This window comes from Leopardus geoffroyi, chromosome A3 (genome assembly GCF_018350155.1).
Source record: "Leopardus geoffroyi isolate Oge1 chromosome A3, O.geoffroyi_Oge1_pat1.0, whole genome shotgun sequence".
In the NCBI taxonomy this organism is placed as follows: domain Eukaryota; kingdom Metazoa; phylum Chordata; class Mammalia; order Carnivora; family Felidae; genus Leopardus; species Leopardus geoffroyi.
In genome coordinates this window covers 14527814-14539300 of record NC_059336.1, presented here as the reverse complement: position 1 = coordinate 14539300, position 11487 = coordinate 14527814, and the positions used below count along the sequence as shown (strand labels likewise).

The 11487-nt window shown below is 40.5% G+C and overlaps 1 long non-coding RNA gene across 1 annotated transcript in view; it reads right to left on the bottom strand.

The window, feature by feature from the left end:
* Positions 1-1740: 1740 nt before the first annotated feature.
* LOC123580081 overlaps positions 1741-11487 on the bottom strand; it is a 45648-nt gene continuing 35901 nt past the window's right edge. The window contains exon 3 of the long non-coding RNA XR_006703125.1: positions 1741-3377. This is a non-coding gene — a long non-coding RNA (uncharacterized LOC123580081). The remainder of the gene's footprint in view (positions 3378-11487) is intronic.

Below are 11487 nucleotides of genomic sequence, written 5' to 3'. Positions count from 1 at the left end.
CTCAACAGATTATGCAAATCAGTCACAAAATACCCAGCACTTCCCTACCCAGTATGCAAACATACTCCACTCATTCCAAAATACCGATTCCCACGTGCTATGAATGCAGTAGTAACTCTCGGTGCAGTAGAATGCTGTTGCACAAAAATCAAGTACATGATCCAATCATATCCCAAAAATTCCATACATAGCTGTCTATATAATTACAATGTGCAGAGAGAGGCATATTTTTTCTTATCTAACCCAGCCTGAAGTAGCAGGATTGGTGACACTTATTTCTTTGTCTATTTTAAAGTAATCTCTACACCCAGTGTGGGGCTCAAATTCACAACCCTGAGATCAAGAGTCATGTGCTCTACTGACTGAGCCAGCCAAGGGCCCCTTGTTTCGTTTTCTTAGTGCTATTATAACAACGTCTCAGAAAAGTTTACTCCTAGACCAGTCACAAAGGAAAAAGTGAAGGAGATGAGCAAGCCAAATCAGAGAGATCTTCTTGAAGGGGGCTTCTTATAGAAAAATGGGAAGGGTCACTCGTTGTTAGGAAATCCTGCGGCTTTGTCATTTTTCTTTGATTTGACCATGGCTGTTACTGGACCTTCAAATTTGTGTGTACGTATTACAGTCAACTTGACATATTAAGAGTCAACTTGAGGTGTTCAACAGTAAAATCTGCTGGGATTTTTTTTTTTTACTGAGAATGCATTAAATCTACAGACCAATTAGGGAAAATTGCAATCTTTATAATATGAGGGTCTTCAGGCCTAAGAGCATGGTACATTCTTTCTTTTATTCAGAACCTTTTAAATTTCTCTCCTTATTATTTGTTGTTTTCAGCATTGAAAACCTAATATAGCTTCCGCTAGGTTTATTCCTCTATATGAAATGACTCTGGTACTATGCAAATGAATATTTTAATATTTTAAAATTTTCATTTATTATCTGTTGGCATAGAGAAAAACCACTGACTTAAAAGATATTTACTTCATATCTAGGCACCTACTAAATTCATTTACCTGAAATAATTTCTAGATCCATTTATTTATTTATTTATTTATTTATTTATTTACTTACTTATTTAGAGAGAGCACGCACAAGTGGGGGGGGGGAGAGAGAGAGAGAGAGAGAGAGAGAGAGAGAGAGAGAATCCCAAGCAGGCTCCACACTGTCAGCATAGAGCCCAAAACGGGGCTTGAACTCACGAACCGTGAGATCATGACCTGAGCTGAAACCGAGAGTCAGAGACGCTCAACCAACTGAGCCACCCAAGTGCCCCTATAGATATAATCATGTCTTCTGCAAATAGTTTCATTCCCAATCCTTCTGTCTTGATTTCTTTTTCTTTCCTTTTGCACTAAGATCATTGCAATGTTGAGGAGACGTGGTGGTAGTAGGCATGCTTCTAACTCACTCCTGATGAGACGAAATAAAAATTCATCTTTTGATCCCATTCAAGGGGACAGCTCCTGATATTTAACCATTTCTTGACTAAGGAATTTTTTTCCTTTCCTATTTCAAAAGTGATATTCAGCACGTTCTTCCTCAAGAGTTCTCCACTTCTCCCTCTTGGGCCTCAGTATCCCTCTTGGGCCTCTCCCTCTTGGGCCTCAGTATCAGTCTTTATGCAGAGGGCTCTTAGTCCCGGGACTGGGACAAGATGTCTGGTCTGGGTGTTGTCTGCTGGGTCCTGCTTGCTTCCAACAGGGTCATCCGATCCTTCCTGGTCTTCGATTTTGGCTTCTGTTCTGCCCCATCTATTGATGGTGTCACTTGTCTTTGGGTACAAGTGTATCTGGATCTGGTGCCCCCTTCTGTGGCCTTTGGTCTAGGTATTCACATCGGGGCCACTTCATCCCTCACCCAGGCCACGCTTAGGGGGACAGCATGTGTTGCTTGCCCGAGGGCACCTTGTCAGTGTTGGCCCATGGGATGGGGAGGTGTCTCTGCCTAAGGTGCCAAGTTACTTCTCCTCCTCCACTGTAGCTACCTTGTGAAGGTAAGGATGGCCGGGTGAGATCCTTCGTCTCAAAGTGTCAAGGGGGAAATGGGTCACAAGGCCTGTGGGGTCTGTGTACTACAGACCTCACAACTGAGGCACATAGCAGGCATTGCTAAAGAACGCTCATAATTTTTCAGCCTAAGCCTTGTTTATTCCTCAGTCCACTAGTTTTCAAAGTATGGTCCTCCGCCAGCAGCACCCAGAAGCTTATGAGACATACAAACTCTTGGGCCCCACACCAGACTTACTGATTCAGAGAGCCTGGGGTGGGGCTTGGCAATGGATGTTTTGACAAGTGCCTGTGATACAAGCTCAAGTTAAGGATGACTGCTCTACTCCTCTCCTCATTACACTATGGGCCCGAAGGGCTGGGCAATGTGTAGGCAGGTGACTGGCCCTGACTGAGAAACCATAAGGTCCCGGGTGTGTTTATCTGAGCCCCATATAAGTGGGTTCGGGTGTAGGCCGGGTCCACCCTAGTAGTGGGATTTCCTTCTTGCAGAAGGGGAGTTCACTCCCTGTCTGCTGGATGCTAGAGGCAGTTTCATTTTCCTGGACAGATTTGGTGAGGGAGGGCAGTTTCGGACTCTAGATCACTGGGGCAGCCTGCTCTACCCCAGGTCCTGGCTGCTGTAGCAACCCTGTGGGCCCATCAGGTAAAGCAGGGAATCAGAGGGTCCAAGTTAGGGGGTCTGAAACAGTCTAGTCTGTTCCCGCTCTGTGGTGGGAGGGGGGGCTGTGGGATTCCTGGTCTCTCATGCTCCTGTTTTCAGTTCCAAGGTGTGGCTTCTCAGAGTCTGTTCTTCTCTAGTGACGGAACGAAGAAGAGGAGAAGGAGGAGGAGAAAATGATTCTTTCATTAAAAAAAAAAATCCTGTCCCAGACGCATTAGCTTCTCGTCTCTTCTTCTGAGATGCCGACAGGCAGTTCCTAACACGTCAGCTGCTGTGGTGTCCTGGCTTCTCATACTCTCATGTCTAGTGGCAAGTTTTCCACGTCTGTTTCTCCAGATGAAACTAGTCAGAAAGCGGAAGTTCTCTTCCAAGACTCACATAGTCACTCAACAAACGACTCAAGGAGGTACTGACCAAAGGGTATCAGAAGACGGTCTACTATGAGCAGTGCCGGGGGATTTGCTAGGAATTTCACTGTGGGGGTGCAGCAGAGACCAACTGAGTTGGGGATGGAGCTAGAGAGCAGGTATTGGACACCAGCATCAGGACCACCTGGGAACTTGCTGGAATTGCTAGGACTTGTTAAGAGTTGCAAAATCTCCGGCTGGAGTTGCATCTGTTGTTCTGAAACCTCCTGTTGATCAGGGGTAAAGCAAACGGTCAGTTAGGACAGACTGGTGTGAACCTGTTGCAATGCCAGGATACATCTGGATAAGAAAAGAAATTTAGGGATTATGCACACTACCAAATTCTTTTTTTTTTTTTAATGCTTATTTATTTCTTGAGAGAGAGAGAGTGGGAGCAGGGGAGGGGCAGAGAGAGAGGGAGACACAGAATCTGAAGCAGGATCCAAGCTCTGAGCTGTCAGCACAGAGCCCGACAGGGGGCTTGAACTCATGAGCTGTGAGATCATGACCCGAGCCGAAGTCGGATGCTTAACTGACTGAGCCACCCAGGCACCCTTACCAAATTCTTTTGTTCAACGTTTATTTATTTTTGGGACAGAGAGAGACAAAGCATGAACGGGGGAGGGGCAGAGAGAGAGGGAGACACAGAATCGGAAACAGGCTCCAGGCTCTGAGCCATCAGCCCAGAGCCCGACGCGGGGCTCGAACTCACGGACCACAAGATCGTGACCTGGCTGAAGTCAGACGCTTAACCGACTGCGCCACCCAGGCGCCCCACCAAATTCTTTTATTAATCTCACCAAGGTACAATGAAATTGGCCTTAATGTTGAGAGGTTAAATGCAATGACGGTGAACATTCAGAAACAAATCAATGTAGACAGAAAGGTTAGGTGATTGAATTTTTGCAGAATTTAACATAAGAGGACAAAGCTTAGTCAATGCATGACCTCAAAGAATTGGAAACAAGCCGAACACCCACATATAGAAAATAGGACTTTTAAGTACATTTAATTCAATTATACTTAATTTGATCAAAATATTTCTTAAAATGTTTAAGGAATTTTCATGAATATAATATACATGATGTCACTGAGTACAGTGTAGTGGTTATTAAGCTGGACCCTGAGAATCAAACAAAGCTAAACTGAATTCTGTGTTTGTCCTGGCATATCACACTTCTCTTCTTTCAAACAATAAACATACTTACAGATTCTCATATTTAAACAATTTTTTTTTAAGTTTTGTTTATTTTTGAGAGACGGAGCGCAAGCAGGGGAGGGGCAGAGAGAGAGGGAGACACAGAATCTGAAGCAGGCTCCAGGCTCTGAGCCGTTGGCACAGAGCCCGGTGTGGGGCTTGAACTTACAGACTGCAAGATCATGACCTGAGCTGAAGTCAGACATTTAACCGACAGAGCCACCCAGGCACCCCTGCAGATTCTCGTATTAATGAAAAAAATGCAGAATAAAAAGTGAAATCCTTCATTGATCCCCATTGATCCCCAACCCTATCTCATTTCCTCCAGTTTTTATACACTGTGACTCTTTAGGCATTTATATGTGTGCATATACATAATTATACATATAATTAACATTTTTAGATTTTTGTATAAAAATGGGAAAACCTATGTAATATCCTGTAAACACTTTTTTAAAACTTCACAGCATTCTGTGTGTGTGTGTGTGTGTTTGAGAGAGAGAGAGAGAACACACATGATGGAGAGAGGATCCCAAGCAGGCTCCACACTCAGCGTGGAGCCCGACGCGGGGCTCAATCCCACGACCCTGGGATCATGACCTGAGCCGAAATAAGAATCAGACCCTCAACCAACTGAGCCGCCCAGGTGCTCCCTCTAGAGATAGGTCTATGGCTATCCATAGAGAGCGCTCTAATTCTTACAACTTCTGCATGCAATTCCACAGTCTGATTATCCCATAAACTACTCCTCTAATTATATATCCATACAGTCCCTGCGTATTTTACTGTTGCAATAATCTGCTGTAAATGTACTGTGGATGTGCAAATATTTTTCTACTAAAACGTAGTTCATTAAAAGATATGAGCTATTCTTTTTTTTTTTTTTTTTTTTTTAATTTATTTTTGGGACAGAGAGAGACAGAGCATGAACGGGGGAGGGGCAGAGAGAGAGGGAGACACAGAATTGGAAACAGGCTCCAGGCTCTGAGGCATCAGCCCAGAGCCCGACGCGGGGCTCGAACTCACGGACCGCGAGATCGTGACCTGGCTGAAGTCGGACGCTTAACCGACTGCGCCACCCAGGCACCCCAAGATATGAGCTATTCTTGTTTTCAGAAGTATTACCAAGTTGTACTTTGAAAAGACACGGACCAATTTTTAAACGCATCTCCAGTGTTGGGGAGTTCTTTGTTCCCAGAGCTCGACCACAGTAGATATTATCTGTGTTTGGGTATTGGGACTTTCTTGCCAAGAAATTAGAGCTCATGAGTAATTTAATTGCATTTGCCTGATTCCTACTGGATCTGACCATCTTTCACCTTTATTGGCCCTTTGTCTTCATTTGAACAATGAATTTTCACAGAATCTTATTCACTACCAAGAGCTTCTCCTTTTCTTAGTTATTAAGCTGCATATAGATTCTGAATATTAATTTTGGCTATGCCCTAGGCAAATGTCTCCAGATATGTTGCCTATCACTTTGCTTCCGGTAGATTTTCTATCTTTAATATAGGGTCATTGACTGTATTAGTCATTTCCATTTTGTTTCTTGGACCTTAAGTTTTGCTTAAGACCTCCTCTCCCCTCTGACTCCGAACTATTGTAATTTATTGTAACATTGGTATGCCCTTTTCATGTTAGTGTCTGTCTCATCTGGAATTTACTTCTGTGGACAACTCCAGATACAGACTTTCTTCTTCTCTTCTTCCTCCCCCAGAGGATGTTCATTTATCTACTTGTTGTTCATTCCATCATTTTACAATTGATATGTGGATTTCTGGGCTTGTTACTCGATTCCATTGATCCACCTGTTCCTATGCCAATTATTATTCTATAATTACTACAGCTTTATATTCTGTGGATGTGGGAACCCCTTCCTTATTCTCTTAAAAAAATGGATTCATCTCCCACACTCCCCTCCATTTGAATGTTAGCATCTATTTACGAAGTTCCATTAAAAAAAAAAAAAAAACTGCTGAGGGGAGCCTGGGTGGCTCAGTCGGTTGAGCATCCATCTTTGCCTCAGGTCATGATCTCATGGTTCATGGGTTCAAGCCCTGCATTGGGCTCCATGCTGACAGTGTAGAGCCTGCTTGGGATTCTCTCTGTCCCTCTCTCTGCCCCTTTTCCACTCCCACTTTCTCTCTCTCAAAAATAAATAAACTTAAAAAAAAAAACCATTGCTATTTTTATTGGTACTTCATTAAATTTATGGATCAACTTTCGAGAACTAATGTTTCTGGTATTAATATTTCCTTCCAAGAATTTTTGATGGTTAATATATTCGGAGCTTCCAGCATTCCCTTCAGACTTTACTTTTGCTCTCTCCATAGGTTTTACACAGTTCTTTTTGAATTACCAGCTGTTTAATTAGGGGTGCTTTGCCATTGAGAATGCAATGCTTTTTTTTCTTCTCTAATGTTTCATTTTCCTGGATGGGAAATCTCCTGACTTATAAACTTGTTCACATTTTGTTTTTCATTTTTGTTGATTTGTCTATATATTTATATATAGTTTGACACGCATATATGTGTTTTATTGCCCTTGTCAATTTTTTTTCAAAAAAAGCTAAATGACAATAGGAGCATCCTACACATTTTTGTTGTAATGAAAATGTTCCCACTGTTTCATTATTTCAGATGTTTATGTGCAATGGGTTTTGAGTAGCAATGCTTGTTATCTAAGTGATTTTCTTTTCTTCCTTGGTTTCAAAGAGTATTTTTTTCAGTTTTTGCATTAAAAAAGCTATCATTGAAGTATAGTTGACATACAATGTCATAGGAATTTCAGGTGTACAACATAGTGATTTGACAATAATTCTATTACTCAGTTCTCACAACGATAAGTGTTGTCACCATACATTACCTTATTGACTACATTCTCTATGCTCTATTTTTCATCTGTGACTTATTTGCATACAGTATTATTTTTTTAAATTGGCTGAATATTATCAAATTCATAATTTGGTGCCCATTGGAAGCTTTTCTTTCCTCTCTTAATGTAACAAATTTAAACAACAGGATCTTTGTAATCAATAATCAATGTTTATGTTCATCCCAGAAACAAAATTTATTAACTATATAGCAGAATAATTTTGCTATTTTATATTTAGAATTTTTATCTGTTTAAAATAGAAATTATTTATTCTTTTGTGACTGCACGTATGTACTATGCTTGCCCTGTTTATTTGGGGGGTGTCTTTGTCTCCTAGAATAAGGTGGTTAAGTTTCCCATATCTATTTTCTTTCTTCTGCTTTGTATAATAAGGAAATGTGTTCTTTGCAGTTTGATTTATTGATTTTTTTATTTAAAAAAATTTTAAGTTAACTCTACCCCCAACGTGGGGCTCAAACTCACGACCCCGAGATCAAGAGTCACACACTCTACTGATTGAGCCAGCCTACCCTTTGAAGTTTTTTTTTTTTTAAGTTTATTTGAGAGAGAGAGGAGAGGCAGAGAGAGAGAGAACCCCAAGCAGTCTGCACTGTTAGCGCAGAGCCCGACGCAGGGCTCAAACCCACAAACCACAAGATCATGACCTGAGCCAAAACCAAGAGTTGGACAGTTAACTGACTGAGCCACCCAGGCTCCTTTGAAGTTTTGATTGGCTTTCTGCATAAAATGGTCAAGGCCATGTCCCTTTTTAAGAAATGATTTTGTTTAAAGAATCATAGGTTTTTTACAGACATGTCACTTTTCTTTATGGTAGAAAGGGGCTGGTCTGGCAATCGCTGGTTTTGGCTTCATGTCCTGTTCCCACTAGCACCTTTCGCTGAGTTGTACTTATTTAAGAATAAGTACAGGTAAGGCTATAGCTCACATTTAGCCTCAATTTCTAAATAGCTGTATTTTCTAAATAGCTCCAAATCTGAATTAATAATTCTTTTGCTGTAGTGTTTCATAATTAAAAAATCTTTAGGGTAGGGGCACCAGGGTGGCTCAGTGAGTAAAGCATTCGACTCTTGATCTCAGCTCAGGTCATGATCTTGAGGTCGTGAGACTGAACCTCGTGTCAGGCTCCATGCTGTGCATGGAGCCTACTTAAGATTCTCTCTCCCTCTGCCCTTCTCCTCTGCTTGCGCTACAAAATTTTTAAAAAAATTTTTTCAGGGGAACCCTCTTACCCTGTTGGTGGGACGCAAACTGGTGCAGTCACTCTGGAAAACAGTATGGAGGTTCCTCAAAAACTTAAAAATAGAACTACTCTATGACCCAGCAATTACACTACTAGGTACTTGCCAGAAGGATACAAAAATACAGATTCAAAGGGGCACATGCACCCCAATGTTTATAGCAGCACTATCAACAATAGCCAGAGTATGGAAAGAGTCCAAATGTCCACTGACTGATGAATGGATAAAGAAGATGTGTGTGTGTGTGTGTGTGTGTATAAAATGGAATATTACTCAACCATCAAAAAGAATGAAATCTTGCCATTTGCAATGGCATGGATGGATCTAGAGCGTATTATGCTAGGTAAAATAAATCAGAGAAAGATAAATACCATATAATTTCACTCATATGTAGAATTAAAGAAACAAAACAGATGAACATAGGGGAAGGGAAAGAAAAATAAAATAAGATAAAAACAGACAGGGAGGCAAACTGTAAGAATCTTAATGATAGAGAACAATCTGGGGGTTGATGGAGGGAGGTTGGTGCGGGATGGGCTAAATGGGTGATTGTTGGGTTGAGCACTGTTATATGTAAGTGATGAATCACTAAATTCTACTCCTAAAACTAATATTATACTATATGTTAACTAACTTTAATTTAAATAAAAATTTGGAGGAAAAAATTTTTTCAGACAATATTTTATTATTTTGTTCTGTTTGGCTTTTTAATAAATACAATCACAGTTTGGGCAGAAAATCAGACATACAATTTTTTTTAATTAAAAAGATTTTTAATATTTGAGAGAGAGAGAGAGAATGAGCAGGGGGGAGGGGCAGAGAGGGAGACACAGAATCCGAAGAAGGCTTCAGGCTCTGAGCTGTCAGCACAGAGCCGGACACGGGGCTCGAACCCACAAACCACGAGATCATGACCTGAGCCGAAGTCAGACGCTTAACCGACTGAGCCACCCAGGTGCCCCAGACGTAGAATTTCTGCTTTTAGAATCTGTGGACATTTTCTTTGTTCCTAATACATTGCAAAACTCAAAGGGCTGGCTATTAAATAAATGTTGGGTATATAGTAACTTTGTAACATTTATGTCAAGTTTAATTGTGACACTCTTCTTCTGTACTCAATTTGCCCATGTAAACAGTTTTCTGAGACAGACGTAAAACAAAAAATTCTTTTTGTTTCTATTAAGTTTTACTTGATTTAAAGCATACAGCTTTGGTGCATAAAGACTAATACAGAATCTGAAGGCTAATATTTATCAATGTACAATTCTTCTTTGTCTCTTTGATACAGAACATTTGGACATTAAGTTTATGTGGTCGGGCACCTGGGTGGCTCAGTCGGTTAAGCGTCCGACTTCTGCTCAGGTCATGATCTCACAGTTTGTGGGTTCAAGCCCTGCATCGGGCTCTGTGCTGACAGCTCGGAGCCTGGAGCCTACTTCAGATTCTGTCTTCCTCTCTCTCTGCCCCTCCCCTACTCACACTCTGTCTCTCTCTCAAAAATAAATAAACATTAAAAAACTTAAAAAAAAAAAAAAAACCCTTTCTGTTCTCTTCCTATCACTACATTGAAAGGTGGCGGGGACTCTGAGAGCATAGGATTTAATGGGTGCCAAAGGAATATTTTGGCATAAACACATCTATTGTTTCCAAATTAAATGTAATAGAGAAAAGTCGGTCCTTGAGCATAAGGAGTTCCTACTATATACACTGTGACTTATTTACATTATTTTATTTACTCTGCATGGGCCATCTAACCTTTTAGTGATTTTTCTGGTCTGGCGATTTTATTTATTTAATTAATTAATTAATTAAATTTTTTTAACGTTTATTTTTATTTTTGAGACAGAGAGAGACAGAGCATGAACAGGGGAGGGGCAGAGAGGGAGACACAGAATCTGAAACAGGCTCCAGGCTCTGAGCTGTCAGCACAGAGCCCGACGCGGGGCTCAAACTCACAGACCATGAGATCATGACCTGAGCTGAAGTCAGATGCTCAACCGACTGAGTCACCCAGGCGCCCCAAGGTCTGGCAATTTTAAACGTGAGTATTCCGAGTATTCTGAGTCCTGGATACTTCATCTGCCCCAAAAGGAATGTTCACAAAGATGTATTTCCAGGATAATCTTCTTTCCATAACACAATTCTGTCAGTTACTCCAGGCTCAAGAATGAGATTCATTCCTCAGTCAACCCAAAAGCCCTGGACAACCTTCCTGCTATTATAATAATACTTTAAAGAAAAAAAAAACCACACCCATTCAGTGGAAAAGTTGAAAGTATGGGTTACAAAGAAAATACATCTATATGGCCACATCTCAGACTTCCACTATTAGTCATCCTTCCTAGGAACTGTATATTTCTTTCAAAGGCACAGTATAAAAAATTTATAATATATCAGTTTAACGTAAATTCTACAAGTCATTAGATATTATCAATGGCAGGTTATAATTTAAACTTGACTTTAATATTTAATAGCTTCTTTGTGGTATATCCCATAAATAGGTATAATCTGACTAATCCCTCAATGTAAACAATTTTTTCCTTTTTTCACTATGATAAAACAGTACTATGGACGTATTTCTAGTTAACTCTTGTATATCTCTCTTAGGATGCATTTCTGGGAGTTCCTCTGTTTAACCCTGCTTTTTCATTTATGACATAATCCAAATTTACCTTCTTTTTGAAGGCAACATTTCTATACAAATAGTGATCTCACTTTTTGATATCCCTTGGCCAATGTAACACATTTAGCACTACCTGTTGTAATAATTTTAATTTATTTTTTTAATTTACATCCAGGTTAGTTAGCATATAGTGTAATAGTGATTTGCGGAGTAGATTCCTTAATGCCCCTTACCCATTTAGCCCATCCCCCCTCCCACAACCCCTCCAGTAACCCTCTGTTTATTCTCCATGTTTAAGAGTCTCTTATGTTTTGTCCCCATTCCTGTTTTTATATTATTTTTGTTTCCCTTATGTTCAGCTGTTTTGTCTCTTAAAGTCCTCATATGAGTGAAGTCATATGACATTTGTCTTTCTCTGACTAATTTCACTCATCATAATACCCTCCAGTTCCAACC